Source organism: Trichomycterus rosablanca, chromosome 1 (genome assembly GCF_030014385.1).
Source record: "Trichomycterus rosablanca isolate fTriRos1 chromosome 1, fTriRos1.hap1, whole genome shotgun sequence".
In the NCBI taxonomy this organism is placed as follows: Eukaryota; Metazoa; Chordata; class Actinopteri; order Siluriformes; family Trichomycteridae; genus Trichomycterus; species Trichomycterus rosablanca.
Window position 1 is genome coordinate 25,857,124 of NC_085988.1, and position 10,489 is coordinate 25,867,612.

The following is a 10,489-nucleotide window of genomic DNA, read 5'->3' on the forward strand; positions in this document are numbered from 1 at the left end:
GTCAGTGCTCAGACCATACGCCGCACACTGCATCAACTCGGTCTGCATGGTCGTCATCCCAGAAGGAAGCTGACGCACAAGAAAGCCCGCAAACAGTTTGCTGATGACAAGCAGTCCAAGAACATGGATTACTGGAATGCCCTGTGGTCTGACGAGACCAAGATAAACTTGTTTGGCTCAGATGGTGTCCAGCATGTGTGGCGGCGCCCTGGTGAGAAGTACCAAGACAACTGTATCTTGCCTACAGTCAAGCATGGTGGTGGTAGCATCATGGTCTTGGGCTGCATGAGTGTTGCTGGCACTGGGGAGCTGCAGTTCATTGAGGGAAACATGAATTCCAACATGTACTGTGACATTCTGAAACAGAGCATGATCCCCCTCCCTTCGAAAACTGTTTTCCAACAGGATAACGACCCCAAACACAACCTCCAAGATGACAACTGCCTTGCTGAGGAAGCTGAAGGTAAAGGTGATGGACTAAACCCAATTGAGCACCTGTGGCGCATCCTCAAGTGGAAGGTGGAGGAGTTCAAGGTGTCTAACATCCACCAGCTCCGTGATGTCATCATGGAGGAGTGGAAGAGGATTCCAGTAGCAACCTGTGCAGCTCTGGTGAATTCCATGCCCAGGAGGGTTAAGGCAGTGCTGGATAATAATGGTGGTCACAAAAAATATTGACACTTTGGGCACAATTTGGACATGTTCACTGTGGGGTGTACTCACTTATGTTGCCAGCCATTTAGACATTAATGGCTGTGTGTTGAGTTATTTTCAGAAGACAGTAAATCTACACTGCTATACAAGCTGTACACTGACTACTCTAAGTTATATCCAAGTTTTATTTCTATAGTGTTGTCCCATGAAAAGATATAATGAAATATTTGCAGAAATGTGAGGGGTGTACTCACTTTTGTGATACACTGTATATATACTGTATATATATATACAGTGTATCACAAAAGTGAGTACACCCCTCACATTTCTGCAGATATTTAAGTATATCTTTTCATGGGACAACACTGACAAAATGACACTTTGACACAATGAAAAGTAGTCTGTGTGCAGCTTATATAACAGTGTAAATTTATTCTTCCCTCAAAATAACTCAATATACAGCCATTAATGTCTAAACCACCGGCAACAAAAGTGAGTACACCCCTAAGAGACTACACCCCTAAATGTCCAAATTGAGCACTGCTTGTCATTTTCCCTCCAAAATGTCATGTGATTTGTTAGTGTTACTAGGTCTCAGGTGTGCATAGGGAGCAGGTGTGTTCAATTTAGTAGTACAGCTCTCACACTCTCTCATACTGGTCACTGAAAGTTCCAACATGGCACCTCATGGCAAAGAACTCTCTGAGGATCTTAAAAGACGAATTGTTGCGCTACATGAAGATGGCCAAGGCTACAAGAAGATGGCCAACACCCTGAAACTGAGCTGCAGCACAGTGGCCAAGATCATCCAGCGTTTTAAAAGAGCAGGGTCCACTCAGAACAGACCTCGCGTTGGTCGTCCAAAGAAGCTGAGTGCACGTGCTCAGCGTCACATCCAACTGCTGTCTTTGAAAGATAGGCGCAGGAGTGCTGTCAGCATTGCTGCAGAGATTGAAAAGGTGGGGGGTCAGCCTGTCAGTGCTCAGACCATACGCCGCACACTACATCAAATTGGTCTGCATGGCTGTCACCCCAGAAGGAAGCCTCTTCTGAAGTCTCTACACAAGAAAGCCCACAAACAGTTTGCTGAAGACATGTCAACAAAGGACATGGATTACTGGAACCATGTCCTATGGTCTGATGAGACCAAGATTAATTTGTTTGGTTCAGATGGTCTCAAGCATGTGTGGCGGCAATCAGGTGAGGAGTACAAAGATAAGTGTGTCATGCCTACAGTCAAGCATGGTGGTGGGAATGCCATGGTCTGGGGCTGCATGAGTGCAGCAGGTGTTGGGGAGTTACATTTCATTGAGGGACACATGAACTCCAATATGTACTGTGAAATACTGAAGCAGAGCATGATCCCCTCCCTCCGGAAACTGGGTCGCAGGGCAGTGTTCCAGCATGATAATGACCCCAAACACACCTCTAAGACGACCACTGCTTTATTGAAGAGGCTGAGGGTAAAGGTGATGGACTGGCCAAGCATGTCTCCAGACCTAAACCCAATAGAACATCTTTGGGGCATCCTCAAGCGGAAGGTGGAGGAGCGCAAAGTCTCGAATATCCGCCAGCTCCGTGATGTCGTCATGGAGGAGTGGAAAAGCATTCCAGTGGCAACCTGTGAAGCTCTGGTAAACTTCATGCCCAGGAGAGTTAAGGCAGTTCTGGGAAATAATGGTGGCCACACAAAATATTGACACTTCAGGAACTTTCACTAAGGGGTGTACTCACTTTTGTTGCCGGTGGTTTAGACATTAATGGCTGTATATTGAGTTATTTTGAGGGAAGAATAAATTTACACTGTTATATAAGCTGCACACAGACTACTTTTCATTGTGTCAAAGTGTCATTTTGTCAGTGTTGTCCCATGAAAAGATATACTTAAATATCTGCAGAAATGTGAGGGGTGTACTCACTTTTGTGATACACTGTATATATATATATATATACAGTGTATCACAAAAGTGAGTACACCCCTCACATTTCTGCAAATATTTCATTATATCTTTTCATGGGACAACACTATAGAAATAAAACTTGGATATAACTTAGAGTAGTCAGTGTACAGCTTGTATAGCAGTGTAGATTTACTGTCTTCTGAAAATAACTCAACACACAGCCATTAATGTCTAAATAGCTGGCAACATAAGTGAGTACACCCCACAGTGAACATGTCCAAATTGTGCCCAAATGTGTCGTTGTCCCTCCCTGGTGTCATGTGTCAAGGTCCCAGGTGTAAATGGGGAGCAGGGCTGTTAAATTTGGTGTTTTGGGTACAATTCTCTCATACTGGCCACTGGATATTCAACATGGCACCTCATGGCAAAGAACTCTCTGAGGATGTGAGAAATAGAATTGTTGCTCTCCACAAAGATGGCCTGGGCTATAAGAAGATTGCTAACACCCTGAAACTGAGCTACAGCATGGTGGCCAAGGTCATACAGCGGTTTTCCAGGACAGGTTCCACTCGGAACAGGCTTCGCCAGGGTCGACCAAAGAAGTTGAGTCCACGTGTTCGGTGTCATATCCAGAGGTTGGCTTTAAAAAATAGACACATGAGTGCTGCCAGCATTGCTACAGAGGTTGAAGACGTGGGAGGTCAGCCTGTCAGTGCTCAGACCATACGCCGCACACTGCATCAACTCGGTCTGCATGGTCGTCATCCCAGAAGGAAGCTGACGCACAAGAAAGCCAGCAAACAGTTTGCTGAAGACAAGCAGTCCAAGAACATGGATTACTGGAATGCCCTGTGGTCTGACGAGACCAAGATAAACTTGTTTGGCTCAGATGGTGTCCAGCATGTGTGGCGGCGCCCTGGTGAGAAGTACCAAGACAACTGTATCTTGCCTACAGTCAAGCATGGTGGTGGTAGCATCATGGTCTTGGGCTGCATGAGTGTTGCTGGCACTGGGGAGCTGCAGTTCATTGAGGGAAACATGAATTCCAACATGTACTGTGACATTCTGAAACAGAGCATGATCCCCTCCCTTCGAAAACTGGGCCTCATGGCAGTTTTCCAACAGGATAACGACCCCAAACACAACCTCCAAGATGACAACTGCCTTGCTGAGGAAGCTGAAGGTAAAGGTGATGGACTAAACCCAATTGAGCACCTGTGGCGCATCCTCAAGTGGAAGGTGGAGGAGTTCAAGGTGTCTAACATCCACCAACTCCGTGATGTCATCATGGAGGAGTGGAAGAGGATTCCAGTAGCAACCTGTGCAGCTCTGGTGAATTCCATGCCCAGGAGGGTTATATAATGGATAACAATGGTGGTCACACAAAATATTGACACTTTGGGCACAATTTGGACATGTTCACTGTGGGGTGTACTCACTTATGTTGCCAGCCATTTAGACATTAATGGCTGTGTGTTGAGTTATTTTCAGAAGACAGTAAATCTACACTGCTATACAAGTTGTACACTGACTACTCTAAGTTATATCCAAGTTTTAGTTCTATAGTGTTGTCCCATGAAAAGATATAATAAAATATTTGCAGAAATGTGAGGGGTGTACTCACTTTTGTGATACACTGTATATATATACAGTGTATCACAAAAGTGAGTACACCCCTCACATTTCTGCAGATATTTAAGTATATCTTTTCATGGGACAACACTGACAAAATGACACTTTGACACAATGAAAAGTAGTCTTTGTGCAGCTTATATAACAGTGTAAATTTATTCTTCCCTCAAAATAACTCAATATACAGCCATTAATGTCTAAACCACCGGCAACAAAAATGAGTACACCCCTTAGTGAAAGTTCCTGAAGTGTCAATATTTTGTGTGGCCACCATTATTTCCCAGAACTGCCTTAACTCTCCTGGGCATGGAGTTTACCAGAGCTTCACAGGTTGCCACTGGAATGCTTTTCCACTCCTCCATGACGACATCACGGAGCTGGCGGATATTCGAGACTTTGCGCTCCTCCACCTTCCGCTTGAGGATGCCCCAAAGATGTTCTATTGGGTTTAGATCTGGAGACATGCTTGGCCAGTACATCACCTTTACCCTCAGCCTCTTCAATAAAGCAGTGGTCGTCTTAGAGGTGTGTTTGGGGTCATTATCATGCTGGAACACTGCCCTGCGACCCAGTTTCCGGAGGGAGGGGATCATGCTCTGCTTCAGTATTTCACAGTACATATTGGAGTTCATGTGTCCCTCAATGAAATGTAACTCCCCAACACCTGCTGCACTCATGCAGCCCCAGACCATGGCATTCCAACCACCATGCTTGACTGTAGGCATGACACACTTATCTTTGTACTCCTCACCTGATTGCCGCCACACATGCTTGAGACCATCTGAACCAAACAAATTAATCTTTGTCTCATCAGACCATAGGACATGGTTCCAGTAATCCATGTCCTTTGTTGACATGTCTTCAGCAAACTGTTTGCGGGCTTTCTTGTGTAGAGACTTCAGAAGAGGCTTCCTTTTGAGGTGACAGCCACGCAGACCAATTTGATGTAGTGTGCGGCGTATGGTCTGAGCACTGACAGGCTGACCCCCCACCTTTTTAATCTCTGCAGCAATTGCTGACAGCACTCCTGCGCCTATCTTTCAAAGACAGCAGTTGGATGTGACGCTGAGCACGTGCACTCAGCTTCTTTGGACGACCAACGCGAGGTCTGTTCTGAGTGGACCCTGCTCTTTTAAAACGCTGGATGATCTTGGCCACTGTGCTGCAGCTCAGTTTCAGGGTGTTGGCAATCTTCTTGTAGCCTTGGCCATCTTCATGTAGCGTAACAATTCGTCTTTTAGGATCCTCAGAGAGTTATTTGCCATGAGGTGCCATGTTGGAACTTTAAGTGACCAGTATGAGAGAGTGTGAGAGCTGTACTACTAAATTGAACACACCTGCTCCCTATGCACACCTGAGACCTAGTAACACTAACAAATCACATGACATTTTGGAGGGAAAATGACAAGCAGTGCTCAATTTGGACATTTAGGGGTGTAGTCTCTTAGGGGTGTACTCACTTTTGTTGCCGGTGGTTTAGACATTAATGGCTGTATATTGAGTTATTTTGAGGGAAGAATAAATTTACACTGTTATATAAGCTGCACACAGACTACTTTTCATTGTGTCAAAGTGTCATTTTGTCAGTGTTGTCCCATGAAAAGATATACTTAAATATCTGCAGAAATGTGAGGGGTGTACTCACTTTTGTGATACACTGTATATATATATATATATATATATATATATATATATATATATATATATATATATATATATATATATATATATATATAAAAGAATACTTTATTGATCCCAGAGGGAAATTGCAGTTTTTTACAGTAGCACCCATTTATGTAAAAAGAATAAACACTTTACTAGCTTAAAACGAAGAAAAATTTAAAGTTAAAAAGTTATTTACACACAATTAAATAATTAAAATGCTTACGTTATTATTATTGCACATATGAATACTGAATTTTGCACAGATAGACCATAGTGTCACACATTAAGGGAGGAATGATAGAGTTTGATGGCCACAGGTAGAAAAGACTTACTGTGGCGCTCTGTGGTGCATTTTGGTAGGATGAGTCTTGCACTGAATGTGCTCCTGTGTCTCATCACTGTGTCATAAAGTGGGTGGGAGCCATTGTTCATAATGACCTGCAGCTTAGACAGCACCCTCCTCTCTGACACTGCCTTCAGAGAGTCCAGCTCCACACCAACAACATCACCGGCTTTGCGGATCAATTTGTTGAGTCTGTTGGCATCTGCCACCCTCAGCCTGCTTCCCCAGCATGCAACAGCATAGAGGATAGCACTCGCTACCACAGACTCATAGAAGATCTTGAGCATAGTCCAGCAGATGTTGAAGAACCTCAGGCGCCTCAAAAAATAGAGACGACTTTGACCCTTCCTGTAGAGGGCATCAGTGTTCTTAGTCCAGTCCAGTTTATTGTCAATGTGCACTCCCAGATATTTGTAATCCTCCACACTGACCCCCCTGATGGACACAGGGGTCACCGGTGCCTTGTCCCTCCTCAGGTCCACCACCAGTTCCTTTGTCTATACAGTGTATCACAAAAGTGAGTACACCCCTCACATTTCTGCAAATATTTTATTATATATTTTCATGGGACAACACTATAGAAATAAAACTTGGATATAACTTAGAGTAGTCAGTGTACAACTTGTATAGCAGTGTAGATTTACTGTCTTCTGAAAATAACTCAACACACAGCCATTAATGTCTAAATGGCTGGCAACATAAGTGAGTACACCCCACAGTGAACATGTCCAAATTGTGCCCAAAGTGTCAATATTTTGTGTGACCACCATTATTATCCAGCACTGCCTTAACCCTCCTGGGCATGGAATTCACCAGAGCTTCACAGGTTGCTACTGGAATCCTCTTCCACTCCTCCATGATGACATCACGGAGCTGGTGGATGTTAGACACCTTGAACTCCTCCACCTTCCATTTGAGGATGCGCCACAGGTGCTCAATTGGGTTTAGTCCATCACCTTTACCTTCAGCTTCCTCAGCAAGGCAGTTGTCATCTTGGAGGTTGTGTTTGGGGTCGTTATCCTGTTGGAAAACTGCCATGAGGCCCAGTTTTCGAAGGGAGGGGATCATGCTCTGTTTCAGAATGTCACAGTACATGTTGGAATTCATGTTTCCCTCAATGAACTGCAGCTCCCCATTGCCAGCAACACTCATGCAGCCCAAGACCATGATGCTACCACCACCATGCTTGACTGTAGGCAAGATACAGTTGTCTTGGTACTTCTCACCAGGGCGCCGCCACACATGCTGGACACCATCTGAGCCAAACAAGTTTATCTTGGTCTCGTCAGACCACAGGGCATTCCAGTAATCCATGTTCTTGGACTGCTTGTTTGCTGGCTTTCTTGTGCGTCAGCTTCCTTCTGGGATGACGACCATGCAGACCGAGTTGATGCAGTGTGCGGCGTATGGTCTGAGCACTGACAGGCTGACCTCCCACGTCTTCAACCTCTGCAGAAATGCTGGCAGCACTCATGTGTCTATTTTTTAAAGCCAACCTCTGGATATGACGCCGAACACGTGGACTCAACTTCTTTGGTCGACCCTGGCGAAGCCTGTTCCGAGTGGAACCTGTCCTGGAAAACCGCTGTATGACCTTGGCCACCATGCTGTAGCTCAGTTTCAGGGTGTTAGCAATCTTCTTATAGCCCAGGCCATCTTTGTGGAGAGCAACAATTCTATTTCTCACATCCTCAGAGAGTTCTTTGCCATGAGGTGCCATGTTGAATATCCAGTGGCCAGTATGAGAGAATTGTACCCAAAACACCAAATTTAACAGCCCTGCTCCCCATTTACACCTGGGACCTTGACACATGACACCAGGGAGGGACAACGACACATTTGGGCACAATTTGGACATGTTCACTGTGGGGTGTACTCACTTATGTTGCCAGCTATTTAGACATTAATGGCTGTGTGTTGAGTTATTTTCAGAAGACAGTAAATCTACACTGCTATACAAGCTGTACACTGACTACTCTAAGTTATATCCAAGTTTCATGTCTATAGTGTTGTCCCATGAAAAGATATAATAAAATATTTGCAGAAATGTGAGGGGTGTACTCACTTTTGTGATACACTGTATATATATAGTCGGAGGATCCTGCCATTTAAACATTCACATAAAAGCATCATGTTTACTATTTACAAAATGGAAAGAAAAAAATTTGTTGCAATTAACAAAAGGCCGTCCACAAAATCTCAGTGACCACGTTGAAAGGCTGAAAAAACTAATTAGATGCACAGCTCAGATGGTAAAATGACACCTATATCCCAGACTTTGTAAAAAAGTGGGTGAGAAGAAAGCATTGTTAAAAAAAGGAAGCTTTGCAAACAGAAAACTTCTGTGGTTTGATAAAACCAAATGTGATTTTTTTTTGGCTTTGCTATGTATGGCAGGAATTAATTTCTAATTTTTAACCTGATATAACCATCCTTATAGTGAAGCATGGTGGTGGAAGCATCATTAAGATCTTGTTTATCATTAGATAACTGAGAAACTGAGCTGAGGGCATGATAAAAAGAGCCAAATACAATTCACTCCTAATTTCAGTGTGCAAGACTTGGAACTGGGATCGTGCATCAGCTTTTAACAGGACCCCAATAATAGTGGCAAAACTACACTGGAGTGGTTAAAACAATTGAAAACCTTTGGGAAACATGAACATTGATATTCACCAGTGCTCTTTGTTTAATCTGGCAGAGCTTGAGCAATTTTACCTGGAAGAATGAGCAAAAATGTTAAAAATCCAGTAGCAAAACACTGAAAAAGACTAAATCGTAGCCAAAGGTGGTAAATACTTATGCAATCAGCAAATGACTGCTTTTTTATTGAATGTCTTTATGTTAATTCCAAGTTGTAACATTAAATGTGTATTTGACATGTATATAGTAGAAAAAGATATTAATCTAAACAAAGTCAGAATGTACAGTGGTGTTCAAAAAAATAGCAGTGATTTTAAAAAAGCGAATAAAGCACAAAATCATTATAATAACTTTTATTTCCATAAATGCAAATGCACTGAAAATACTACACTTTCAATTCTAAATCAAAACATTAACAACATTTAGCCAGTTTGTGTTAATCCTTTACAGAAAGTTAAGAAAAATGAATATTAGGTTGTTCAAAAAAATAGCAGTGCAGCATTTTTCTTTAAAAACTCAAAAAATGTATCTATAAACTGAAAAAAATGTTTGAGGTTTCACTTTACTTTACATTACTGAACAAATTTTTAGTGACATTACAATTGTTTCCGAGATCTGTGTTGCATGGAGTCAACCAGCTTCTGGCACCTCTGAACAGGTATTCCAGTCCAGGATGATTAGACGACATTCCACAAGTTCTCTATGAGATTGAAGTCAGGGGATTGTGCTGGCCACTCAATCACCTCAATCTTGTTTGTCTGTAACCAAGATGTTTTGGGTCATTGTCATGTTGAAACACCCATTTTAAGGACATTTCTTCTTCGACATAGGGCAACATGATGTCCTCAAGTATTCTGATATATTTAAACTGATCCATGATCCCTCGTATGTGATAAATAGGCATAACACCATGGTATGAAAAACATCCTCATATCATCATTTTGTACCACCATGCTTTACTGTCTTCACAGTGTACTGTGGCTTGAATTCAGTGCTCGGGGGACGTCTGACATACTGTCTACGGCCACTAGACCTAAAAAAAACAATTTTGCTTTCACCAGTCCACAAAATGTTGAGCCATTTCTCTTTGGAACAGTCAATGTGTTCCTTGGCAAATGTTAACCCATTCAGGACACGTCTTTTTCTTAATAACGGGACTTTGCAGGAGTTCTTGCTGGTAAATTGGCTTCACTTAATCATCTTCTGTGCTCACTGGTAAGTTCAGATGGTCCTTGATCTTTCTGGAGGTGATCATTGGCTGAGTATTTGCCATTTTGGCTATTCTTTGATCCATTTGAACAGTAGTTACACGCTTCCTTCTGCGTCTTTCAGGTGTTGGTTGTCACTTCAAGGCATTTGAGATCATTTTAGCTGAGCAGGCTATCATTTGCTGCACTTCTCTGTATGTTTTTTCCATCTACAATCAACTTTTTAATCAAAGTACGCTGTTCATCAGAACAATGTCTGGAACAACCCATTTTACCCAGTATTTCAGAAGGAAATGCGATATGACCAACATGTGCAACATTTGCCACCCTCCTACCTTAAATAAGGACCAAAATTGACACCCGTTCTTCTGCAGAATGAATGACTTCACCAACTGAACTCCTCACACATTATTTTGAACAACCCCCTTTCAATCAATGCTTCG

At 42.8% G+C, this 10,489-nt stretch overlaps 1 protein-coding gene across 1 annotated transcript in view; it reads right to left on the bottom strand.

Annotated features, from left to right (window-relative positions):
• Positions 1-10,489, bottom strand: part of adad1 (adenosine deaminase domain containing 1 (testis-specific)) — a 162,802-nt gene that overhangs the window by 150,479 nt on the left and 1,834 nt on the right. The window lies entirely within an intron of this gene.